The sequence below is a fragment of the Triticum urartu genome, chromosome 7A (genome assembly GCF_056163025.1).
Source record: "Triticum urartu cultivar PI428250 chromosome 7A, HENAU_Tu73, whole genome shotgun sequence".
Lineage (NCBI taxonomy): Eukaryota > Viridiplantae > Streptophyta > Magnoliopsida > Poales > Poaceae > Triticum > Triticum urartu.
In genome coordinates, this window is record NC_141879.1 from 214118591 (window position 1) to 214129958 (window position 11368).

Below are 11368 nucleotides of genomic sequence, written 5' to 3' on the forward strand. Positions count from 1 at the left end.
AGATTTCAGTCTCGCTAGTAGTTCCACGTGGACTTCGATGTTTAGCTTGATACCTCAGCTACGATCTTGTGCCCTCGGCAGGATCTGGTAGTTAGTCAGGCTTCTTAGCCTTTTTCATTTGTATATGTCTGTACGCAGACATGTTAAGCTTTCGCATGTGCTTTGATTTGTATGCTATGATTCTTGGGTCATGAGACTCACGTTTGTAATTTCTCGCTCCTCGGAGCCTAATGAATAAATACTTGAGTCGTAGAGTTATGTTGTGATGCCATGTTGTATTTACACATATCGAGCATATTGTGTGTATGATTGAAATGCTTGGTATGTGTGGGATCCGACAATCTAGTTGTTTATCCTTGGCAGCCTCTCTTATGGGGAAATGTAGTCTAGTGCTTCCATGAGCCATAGTAGTCCGCTACAGCCCGGTTCACCGGAGTCCTGCTAGCCCAGCACTACTACTCAGGACACTTGACTGGCCGACATGTGTTTCACTTCGTTCTTGTGTCTGTCCCTTCGGTGAAATGTCACGCGGTGACATCCGGAGTCCTGCCTAGCCTGCTACAGCCCGGATTCACACGCTGCTGACCGACATGCTCGATGTGATTCATGTATGCCTGTCCCCATAGGTTGGTGCCGCTTTGGGTTCACGACTAGCCATGTCGGCCCGGGTTCTCTGTCATATGGATGCTAGCGACATTATCATATACGTGAGCCAAAAGGCGCAAACGGTCCCGGGCCAGGTAAGGTGGCACCCGTGGGAATACTGTGCGTGAGGCCGCAAAGTGATATGAAGTGTTACATGCTAGATCGGTGTGACTTTGGAATCGGGTCCTGACAGTCCTTTCCTACAAAAAGGATTGGGCCATCTTGCTACACCTTATTTACTTTCATTACTTGCTACTCATTACCAATTACCTTATCACAAAACTATCTATTATCGATAATTTCAGTGCTTGCAGAGAATAACTTGCTAAAAACCGCTTATCATTTCCTTTTGCTCCTCGTTGGGTTCGACACTCTTACTTATCTAATGGACTACGATAGATCCCCTATAATTGTGGGTCATCAATCATTGGCATGCGTTTGAGAGAGTTATGCGCTACTTGAAGGGCACTGTGAGCTATGGGATTCACTACACCGGGTATCTGAGGGCACTGGAGGGTTATAGTGACTCAAACTGGATATCTGATGCTGACGAGATTAAGGCCACAAGTGGTTATGTTCTTACACTTGGTGGTGGCGCTGTTTCCTAGAAGTCTTGCGAGCAGACCATCTTAACGAGGTTAAATATGGAAGCGGAACTCACAACATTAGACACTGCTGATGACCCACAAGTATAGGGGATCTATCGTAGTCCTTTCGATAAGTAAGAGTGTCGAACCCAACGAGGAGCAGAAGGAAATGATAAGCGGTTTTCAGCAAGGTATTCTCTGCAAGCACTGAAATTATAGGTAACAGATAGTTTTGTGATAAGATAATTGGTAACGAGCAACAAGTAACAAAAGTAAATAAAGTGCAGCAAGGTGGCCCAGTCATTTTTGTAGTAAAGGACAAGCCTGGACAAATTCTTATATAGAGAAGAGCGCTCCCGAGGACACATGGGAATTATCGTCAAGCTAGGTTTCATCACGATCATACGATTCACGTTTGGTACTTTGATAATCTGATATGTCGGTGGACCGGTGCTTGGGTGCTGTCCTTACTTGGACAAGCATCCCACTTATGATTAACCTCTATTGCAAGCATCCGCAACTACAACAGAAGTATTAAGGTAAACCTAACCATAACATGAAACATGTGGATCCAAATCAGCCCCTTACGAAGCAACACATAAACTAGGGTTTAAGCTTCTGTCACTCTAGCAACCCATCATCTACTTATTACTTCCCAATGCCTTCCTCTAGGCCCAAATAATGGTGAAGTGTCATGTAGTCGACGTTCACATGACACCACTAGAGGGATGACAACATACATCTCGTCAAAATATCGAACGAATACCAAATTCACATGACTACTAATAGCAAGACTTCTCCCATGTCCTCAGGAACAAACGTAACTACTCACAAAGAATATTCATGTTCATAATCAGAGGGGTATTGATATGCATAATGGATTTGAACATATGATCTTCCACCAAGTAAACCAACTAGCATCAACTACAAGGTGTAATCAACACTACTAGCAACCCACAGGTACCAATCTGAGGTTTGGATACAAAAATTGGATACAAGAGATGAACTAGGGTTTGAGATGACATGGTGCTGGTGAAGATGTTGATGGAGATTGATCCCCTCCCTATGAGAGGATCGTTGGTGATGACGATGGTGATGATTAACCCCTCCCGGAGGGAAGTTTCCCCGACAGAACAGCTTTGCGAGAGCCCTAGATTAGTTCCGCCAAGGTTTCGCCTCGTGGCGGCGGAGTCTCGTCCTGAAAGCTTGCTTATGATTTTTTCCTCATCGAAAGACTCCATATAGCAGAAGATGGGCATCGGAGGGCCACCAGGGGGCCCATGAGGCAGGGGTGGCCCCCACCCTCGTGGCCAGGGTGTGACCCCCCCTCTGGAACTTCTTGCGCTCAGTATTTTTTATATATTCTGAAAATGACTTCTGTGAAGTTTCAGGACTTTTGAAGCTGTGCAGAATAGGTCTCTAATATTTGCTCCTTTTCTAGCCCAGAATCCCGGCTGCCGGCATTCTCCCTCTTTATGTAAACTGTAACATCCCAAATTTTCAATTTGGAATGTTATACATTAGATCATCATGCATATCATATTTTATTTGCTTTTGGTTTTGATCCTAGAAAATCCTAAGCAACTCAAGGACCCACGGAGAGAGTTGGGGATTTCGTTATTTACATATTTGAGTTTTCTCAAATTTTGTAAAGAGGATCATTTGATTTTATTTATTTTATCATCAATTATTTCTATTACAAAAATATGAGAGAGGGAATAAAATGACTTTCCCAAAATATAGAAATATTGATGATTTAATAAAAAAAATCAAATAAGTTTTATTTCGGAGTTTTTTGGTATTTTTATTTGAATTTAGGAAAAATGCGCGTTTTTCAAAATTGCATTTAGGGCCCAAATAAATGTTCACTTTATCGGGCTTGATTTTAGAAGCCCGGGAAAATTTATTTCGGGATTTTTGGAGTCCGTTTAGTATTTCTTTTTATTTTTCTTCCGAGCGGAATTATTATTATTAAAAAAAACAGCGGAACCGACTATGGGCCGTACTCGGCCAGGACTCCCCTGGCCGGGGCCTTTATAAGGCGCTGCCCTGGGGCCCGAGAGCCCAGCCGCCCCAGCTCCCAAACCCTAGCGCGCCCCAGCCCCGCCGCCGCCGCCAGCCGCCGCCCCGCCGCCGATCCGCCGGAGCCGCGTGTCGCCCGAGGTTCTCGGCCCTCGAAATCCGTGCTGTTTTTTTTTAAAAAAAATTCCGTTCGTCGTTTTTCTTTTTTTCGTCGGATTTTTCCGCGGTTATTTTCTGATCGGGATTTCTGATCCGATTTTCGTTTTAGTATAACTTTTCGCTCGTTTATCAGAATCAGGCGATTCAAGCGCCTGGAGTTTCGTCTCGAAACCCTCTTTCCGAATAATCAACTTAAACAAGTTTTTGCTACTGTAAAATTTGACTTAGATCCAGATTACTAGAACGAAGTTGTTTTCTTTCGCCGTTTGATTTCTTTTGCTTCGTTCGATTTGATTTTTTTGCAAACCAGGGTTCTTAAGTTGAACTTTCTGGTTAGATCTTCTATTTGAGTTTTACCTGTGCATTAGATGAGTACTTATTGTATGCTTGTTTGTTTGTCTGCGATAGAATACCCGGAGTGCGTCGCCTGTTACTTCGAATCTCTAGGTTTCGCGGATCATCAGCAAGGCAAGTAACACTTTGATCATACCTTTTTCTACAACCCAGTTTTATTGCATTAGATCAATCCTCACACATTGCATGAGTAGGATCTAATTAAATTGTGGGATGGGAAGTAGATGAGGTAGTACCTATTACCTGTTTATTTATGAAACCATTGGGAGTTACTTCTACGTTTGCTTATTATGCCATGCTATGCTAATAGATGTGGATTGGGTGAGTGAAATCCATGACAGATGTGAGATTGATAATTAATGGTTTATCTAAGGTGGCAACTTAAACACACATCTGGGTGGATTGAGGCACCTGGTTTCCAGGACTTGCCTGTTTTTCTTTTGGACCGCCACCCAGGCTCAAAGGGATCATGAGATTATTCATACTAGAAACTTCCGTGTGCAGCCACAAGCCATTATGGGCTCTGGCATTGTTGACTAAGTTGTGCGAACTCTTACAGTGGTAGACTAGCAGATGTAGGGGATGTAGGTTGTACGGTCTACCCGATCGTAAGGTGCTAGCGCTTCTGAAAGACTATGTCTCGGTCATCCGTCTTCTCAAACACCCTGTAGTGCGAGAAACCAAACGGAGGTGACCGAGTCTTGTGGGGAAAAGTGCGCAAACCTCTGTAGAGTGTAATAAACTAATCATGGTTAGCCGTGTCCTCGGTTATGGACATCTTGAGTATCTAGTACCTGGATTATCATGTCAATCTCAACATGTTACTCTAAAATTAATTTTGTTGGGTTAATAATGATGCTTAATTGGGATTGAGAATGCTGTCAACCATTCTCAGTGTTTAACAACCACCATGATAGTAATTAAATTTATTCCTTTGAAGTAGGGAAAAATTGGCTTTACGCAAAAACTGTAACCATAGAGCTTTCCACCAGCCAAATATGCATATAGTATAGCTGTTGCATTCCATTACTCTCTATGTGTTACCTTGCCAGCATATTCCATGTGCTGACCCGTTTTCGGGCTGCAACGTTAATGTTGCAGACTTTTCAGACGACGATTAAGGAGTTTTAGGTCGTGGTCCTATACTCAGTGATGCCGTTGGAGTTGATGGGCTCACTTATCTTCCAAGCCTTCCGTTGTTATCATTATTAGATGGCCTTAAGCCATATTTATTGTAATAAGTTCTCTTTTGAGACAGTCGATGTAATAAGTGTGTGATTGCTACTCTGCTATAAATCCTCCGAGTACTGTGTGGTGTCAGCATTACTGATCCAGGGATGACACCGGAGCACAGAGATCAGTCTGTTTGAGGTCTGGTCGCTACAGAGATGGTATCAGAGCACACCCTGACTGTAGGACACGACCACTAAGCTAAAGACCTAGATCACTACTCACTCTCTTCTCTTCTGACCTCTCATCTTTTCTACTCTTTAGGATGGCGGATGCAAGGAACAAGTTCACACAACCAGATGAAGATACACCCTTTGGATGCCACTTGAAGGAAGTCACTAGATACCTGAACATAGGAGTACCAAGCTTCACGGGAACCTACAATGCCACTTTACCTGAAGAAGAGCGTTGGATGATTCAAGTTCAAGTTCCAGGAAGGACGTTCATGCCAGTCACTGAGCCCATAGAGTTTTCTTTTGATGTACCAACTTGGAGTCTAGGAAAGAGCATGGCAGCTCACATCGCCATGGGACGCATTGGCGAAGTCTACCGCAAGGATCTCAAGGATACTATCTACCAGATTTGTGGGTGCCGAGATGAACACTGGGAGATGATCAGCACCAGGGAAGATAGATCAATTGCAGCTTTTATTCAGGAGTTAAATCAGCACATTCGACGACAGGAGAATCAGATGTGCGCCGACATGATAGATCTGAAGAAGGCTAAGACTAGAATCAAGGAACTAGAGGAAGAACTCAAGGCTACACGCGAAGATTATGAAGAAGAAATTGAAGTATTGGTGGAGAAGAATGATGATCTGATCAAGAAGATTGGCATATTTATGGGAGGCCCGACACCAGTAGATGAAGACGAGGAACCCAAGGAGATTAGCCCGGAAGACTGCATCATCATTGACGGCACCGACTCGGAACAATATAGTAGCAATGATGACTATGTTGATAAAGTAGGAGCAGATATCATGGAGTCTACAACCGTAGAATATTTCTAGTAGACCACCTCATCAGTAGTAGTAGTCCACCATGTAAATATAGTAGTCCGAGCACTTTACGATAGTTAGATCGATTGTATGCCTTGTTTGTTTGACTGAAGTGAATTGTTTGCTTTTGCCTCATGTGCATATGGGTAGTGTTTTCTCTTTAGACCCCCTCTATTCTTACATCTCATCTTTTCTAAACCCTCAGATTCCTCCGAGACATGACCCCGGATTTGCCTTTCCGCTGGAGCTCACCCAGTTGATCCAGCAGCAGAACACCTTGATGCAGTTGCTAGTTCAGAATCAGAATCAGGGGAACAACAACAACAACAACCCACCACCACCACCACCTATTGACCACTTAGCCCGTTTTCTTAGGATGAATCCGCCGGTGTTTTCCAGTAGCACTGAGCCGATAGTAGCAGATGATTGGCTCCGCAAGATAGCTAGGGAGTTGACCACAGTAGGATGCACAGATGCGGAGAAGGTTAAGTTTGCTGCACATCAGTTAGAAGGACCCGCAGCATCCTGGTGGGAGAATTTCACAGCCACCTTCCCAGTCGACACTGTCACATGGGACCAGTTTCAGCAGGCTTTTCGTACTGCCCATGTTTCAGCAGGAGCAATGGCCATGAAGAAGCATGGGTTTCGTAACTTGCGCCAAGGAGGACGGACAGTTGGCCAGTATGTGGAGGAGTTTAGTAAGCTAGCACGTTATGCCCCAGATGACGTTGCTACGGATGTAGCTAAGCAGGAGAAATTCCTGGAAGGACTGAATGATGAGTTGAGTATGCAGTTGATGGTAGCCACCTTCAACAACTACCAGGAGTTGGTAGATCGTGCTCTTATGATTGAAGGGAAGCAGCAACAAATTGAGAACCGCAAGAGGAAGTATGGACAAGGAAAGTATAATTCAGGAGCTCAGCAGAAGCCACGTTTTACCCCTAGGCCGGGAGGACATTTTCAGCATACCCATGGAGTAGGTAGCTCGCACAATCACAATGGCACCAAGAATGGTAATGGGAATGGAGGAAGCAATGGACAGAACCGCAGCACCCCATCAACCCCAGCCAAGAAGGACTTGAGCCACGTCACTTGCTATAAGTGTTCGAAGCCAAGACATTATGCAAATGAATGTCCTGGAGGCCAAAACGACAATGGAAGTTCTGGGAAGAAGCCGAACCCTTTCAACAGGGGACGGGTGAACCACGTTAGCGTGGAGGAGGTTGAAGCTCAGCCCGATGCAGTAATAGGTAAGTTTTTGGTTAAGTCATTTACTGCACTCGTTCTTTTTGATACTGGTGCATCGCATTCATACATCTCAAGGGGATTTGTGGATAAGTATAACCTACCAACCCAAGCCCTTAGGTCACCCATGTTAGTAACCTCGCCAGGAGCAGAGTATGTGGCTAGTCTATGGTGTGATCGGTTACCATTAAGGATTGGTAACTATGTTTTTCCCTCAGACCTAGTAGTATTGGAATCTCAAGGATTGGATGTGATATTAGGCACGGATTGGTTATCAAAGTATGAAGGGAATATTGAGTGTGCTAGTAAGTCAATTTTGCTTACCACACCAGAAGGGAGAAGGATCAAGTATGTATCCCGGCATGTGCCAAAGAGGACCCAAGTAAATTGCCTAACAGGAGTTGTGCAGGAGAAAGTACCAGTGGTAAAGGATTTCCCTGATGTATTTCCCGAAGAGTTGCCAGGCATGCCATCGGATAGAGACATTGAGTTTTTGATCGAGCTTTTGCCAGGCACTGGGCCAATATCAAAGAGACCATATAGGATGCCAGCAAAGGATTTGGTGGAATTAAGAAGCAGATTAAGGAGTTACTGGATAAGGGATATATCCGCCCAAGTTCTTCGCCTTGGGGATCGCCAGTACTTCTAGTGGAGAAGAAGGATGGATCGTTAAGGATGGTTGTTGATTATCGAGGATTGAACGAAGTAACGATCAAGAACAAGTACCCACTACCAATGATCAATGATCTGTTTGATCGATTGCAAGGAGCTAAAGTGTTTTCCAAGATCGATTTGCGATCAGGATACCACTAGTTGAAGATTCGAGAACAGGATATTCCGAAGACAGCTTTTACCACCAGGTATGGGCTGTATGAGTATACCGTTATGTCATTTGGACCGACTAACGCACCTGCCTATTTTATGAACATGATGAACAAAGTGTTCATGGAGTTTTTGGATAAGTTCGTCGTAGTGTTCATTGATGATATCCTGGTATATTCGAAGAATGAAGAGGAGCATAAGGAGCATTTGCGTTTGGTACTTGGAAAGCTCAGAGAACACCAATTATATGCCAAGTTCAGCAAATGTGAGTTTTGGTTGAAGGAAGTAGGATTCCTCGGACACGTTATATCCGGAGAAGGTATAGCAGTAGATCCCGCTAAAGTTGAAACCGTGACCAAGTGGGAAGCACCAACAACAGTTGGAGAGATCCGGAGTTTTCTTGGACTCGCAGGATACTACCGGAGGTTTATTGAGAATTTCTCAAAGATTGCAAAGCCTATGACGGAGTTGTTGAAGAAGGATACTAAGTTCAAATGGACTGAGGAGTGTGAGGCTACTTTCCAGGAGTTGAAGAAACGCTTGGTTACCTCACCGGTGTTGATTTCGCCAGATCAAACCAAGGATTATGAGGTGTACTGCGACGCTTCACGTCGAGGACTTGGAGCAGTGCTTATGCAGGAAGGGAAAGTTGTTTCGTATGCTTCACGACAACTGAAGCCCCATGAGTTGAATTACGCTACGCATGATTTGGAGTTAACAGCCGTAGTTCATGCCTTGAAGACATGGAGACATTTCCTCATCGGAAATCATTGTGAGGTGTACACGGATCACAAGAGTTTGAGGTACATTTTCACGCAGAAGGAGTTGAACCTCAGACAAAGGAGATGGTTGGAGCTCATCAAGGATTATGATATGAGATTGCATTATCATCCCGGGAAGGCTAATGTAGTAGCTGACGCGTTAAACCGTAAGATCCATGTCAATACGTTAATGATGGGAGGAATACCCAAGGAGTTAGCAGTAAATCTTCGTGAACTATGTGTGGAAATAGTTCCGAGAGGCTATGTAGCAACATTGGAAATTCAGTCAACTTTGATGGATAGAATTAGAGAAGCTCAGAAGACTGACAAAGAGATTGCCGCTATAAAGGAGAAACTGAGCAAAGGAAAAGCTAAAGGATTTTGTGAGGATGAGCACGACACCCTATGGTTTGAAGACCGTGTTTATGTACCCAATGACTCGGAGATCAGAAAGTTGATTTTGCAAGAGGCACACGATTCACCGTATTCGACTCACCCAGGAAATACCAAGATGTATTTGGATTTGAAGGATATTTTCTGGTGGACCGGAATGAAGAAGGATATTGCGGAGTATGTAGCAGTTTGTGACGTATGCCAGAGAGTAAAGGCAGAGCATCAGAAGCCAGCAGGATTGTTACAACCATTGCCGATACCCGAATGGAAGTGGGATAAGCTAGGCATGGATTTTATCACGGGATTACCAAGGACTCGTTCAGGCTATGACTCGATTTGGGTTGTAGTTGATCGATTGACGAAGGTAGCTCATTTCATCCCAGTAAAGACCACTTACACCAGTGCTAAGTTGGCGAAGATATACATGACCAGGATCGTATGTTTGCATGGAGTTCTGAGGAGTATCGTATCAGATAGAGGAACCCAGTTTACCTCAAAGTTCTGGAAGCAGTTGCATGAGACTTTGGGTACTAGGCTAGAATTTAGTACAACTTTTCATCTACAGACAGATGGACAGACCGAGAGAGTCAATCAGATTTTGGAGGATATGCTGAGAGCTTGTGCGCTAGATTATGGATCTAGTTGGAACGATAATTTGCCATATGCAGAGTTCTCTTACAATAATAGCTATCAGACCAGTTTGAAGATGGCCCCTTTCGAAGCTCTGTACGGAAGGAGGTGCAGGACACCGTTGTCATGGGACGAAGTTGGAGACCGCCAGTTGTTTGGACTAGACTTGATTAAGGAGTCTAAACAGAAGGTGAAGTTGATTCGCGATAGGCTCAAGGTAGCCCAGTCCAGATAGAAGAGCTATGCAGATTCTAAACGCAAGGAGACAGTTTACGAAGTCGGAGATAGAGCTTATCTTCGAGTATCCCCACTTCGAGGGATTAAGCGCTTTGGAGTTAAGGGGAAGTTAGCGCCACGATTTGTAGGGCCATATCGAGTTTTGGAGCGTATGGGAGAAGTGGCCTACAAGTTGGAATTGCCAGAAGGATTGACAGGAGTTCATGATGTGTTCCACGTTTCTCTGTTGAAGAAGTGTCACGCGGAGATGGCTGACATACCTTTGAGAGACACAGTGCCATTAGAAGCAATTCAGTTGGATAACAATTTGACCTATGAGGAGAAACCAGTCAAGATTCTCGAGTTTGCCAGCCGAGTCACTCGCAGCAAGGTTATCAAGTTTTGCAAAGTTCAGTGGAGCCACCACACGGAGGATGAAGCCACCTTGGAGCGAGAGGAAGATTTGCTCAAGGACCACCCTCACCTATTTTCTAGCCAACCCGAATCTCGAGGGCGAGATTCATCTTAAGGGGGATAGGTTTGTAACATCCCAAATTTTCAATTTGGAATGTTATACATTAGATCATCATGCATATCATATTTTATTTGCTTTTGGTTTTGATCCTAGAAAATCCTAAGCAACTCAAGGACCCACGGAGAGAGTTGGGGATTTCGTTATTTACATATTTGAGTTTTCTCAAATTTTGTAAACAGGATCATTTGATTTTATTTATTTTATCATCAATTATTTCTATTACAAAAATATGAGAGAGGGAATAAAATGACTTTTCCAAAATATAGAAATATTGAGGATTTAATAAAAAAATCAAATAAGTTTTATTTCGGAGTTTTTCAGTATTTTTATTTGAATTTAGGAAAAATGCGCGTTTTTCAAAATTACATTTAGGGCCCAAATAAATGTTCACTTTATCGGGCTTGATTTTAGAAGCCCGGGAAAATTTATTTCAGGATTTTTGGAGTCCATTTAGTATTTCTTTTTATTTTTCTTCCGAGCGGAATTATTATTATTAAAAAAAAACAGCGGAACCGACTATGGGCCGTACTCGGCCAGGACTCCCCTGGCCGGGGCCTTTATAAGGCGCCGCCCCGGGGCCCGAGAGCCCAGCCACCCCGCCGCCGATCCGCCAGAGCCGGGCGTCGCCCGAGGTTCGCCGCCATCGAAATCCGTGCTGTTTTAAAAAAAAAATTATGTTCGTCGTTTTTCTTTTTTTCGTCGGATTTTTCCGCAGTTATTTTCTGATTGCGATTTCTGATCCGATTTTCGTTTTAGTATAACTTTTCGCTCG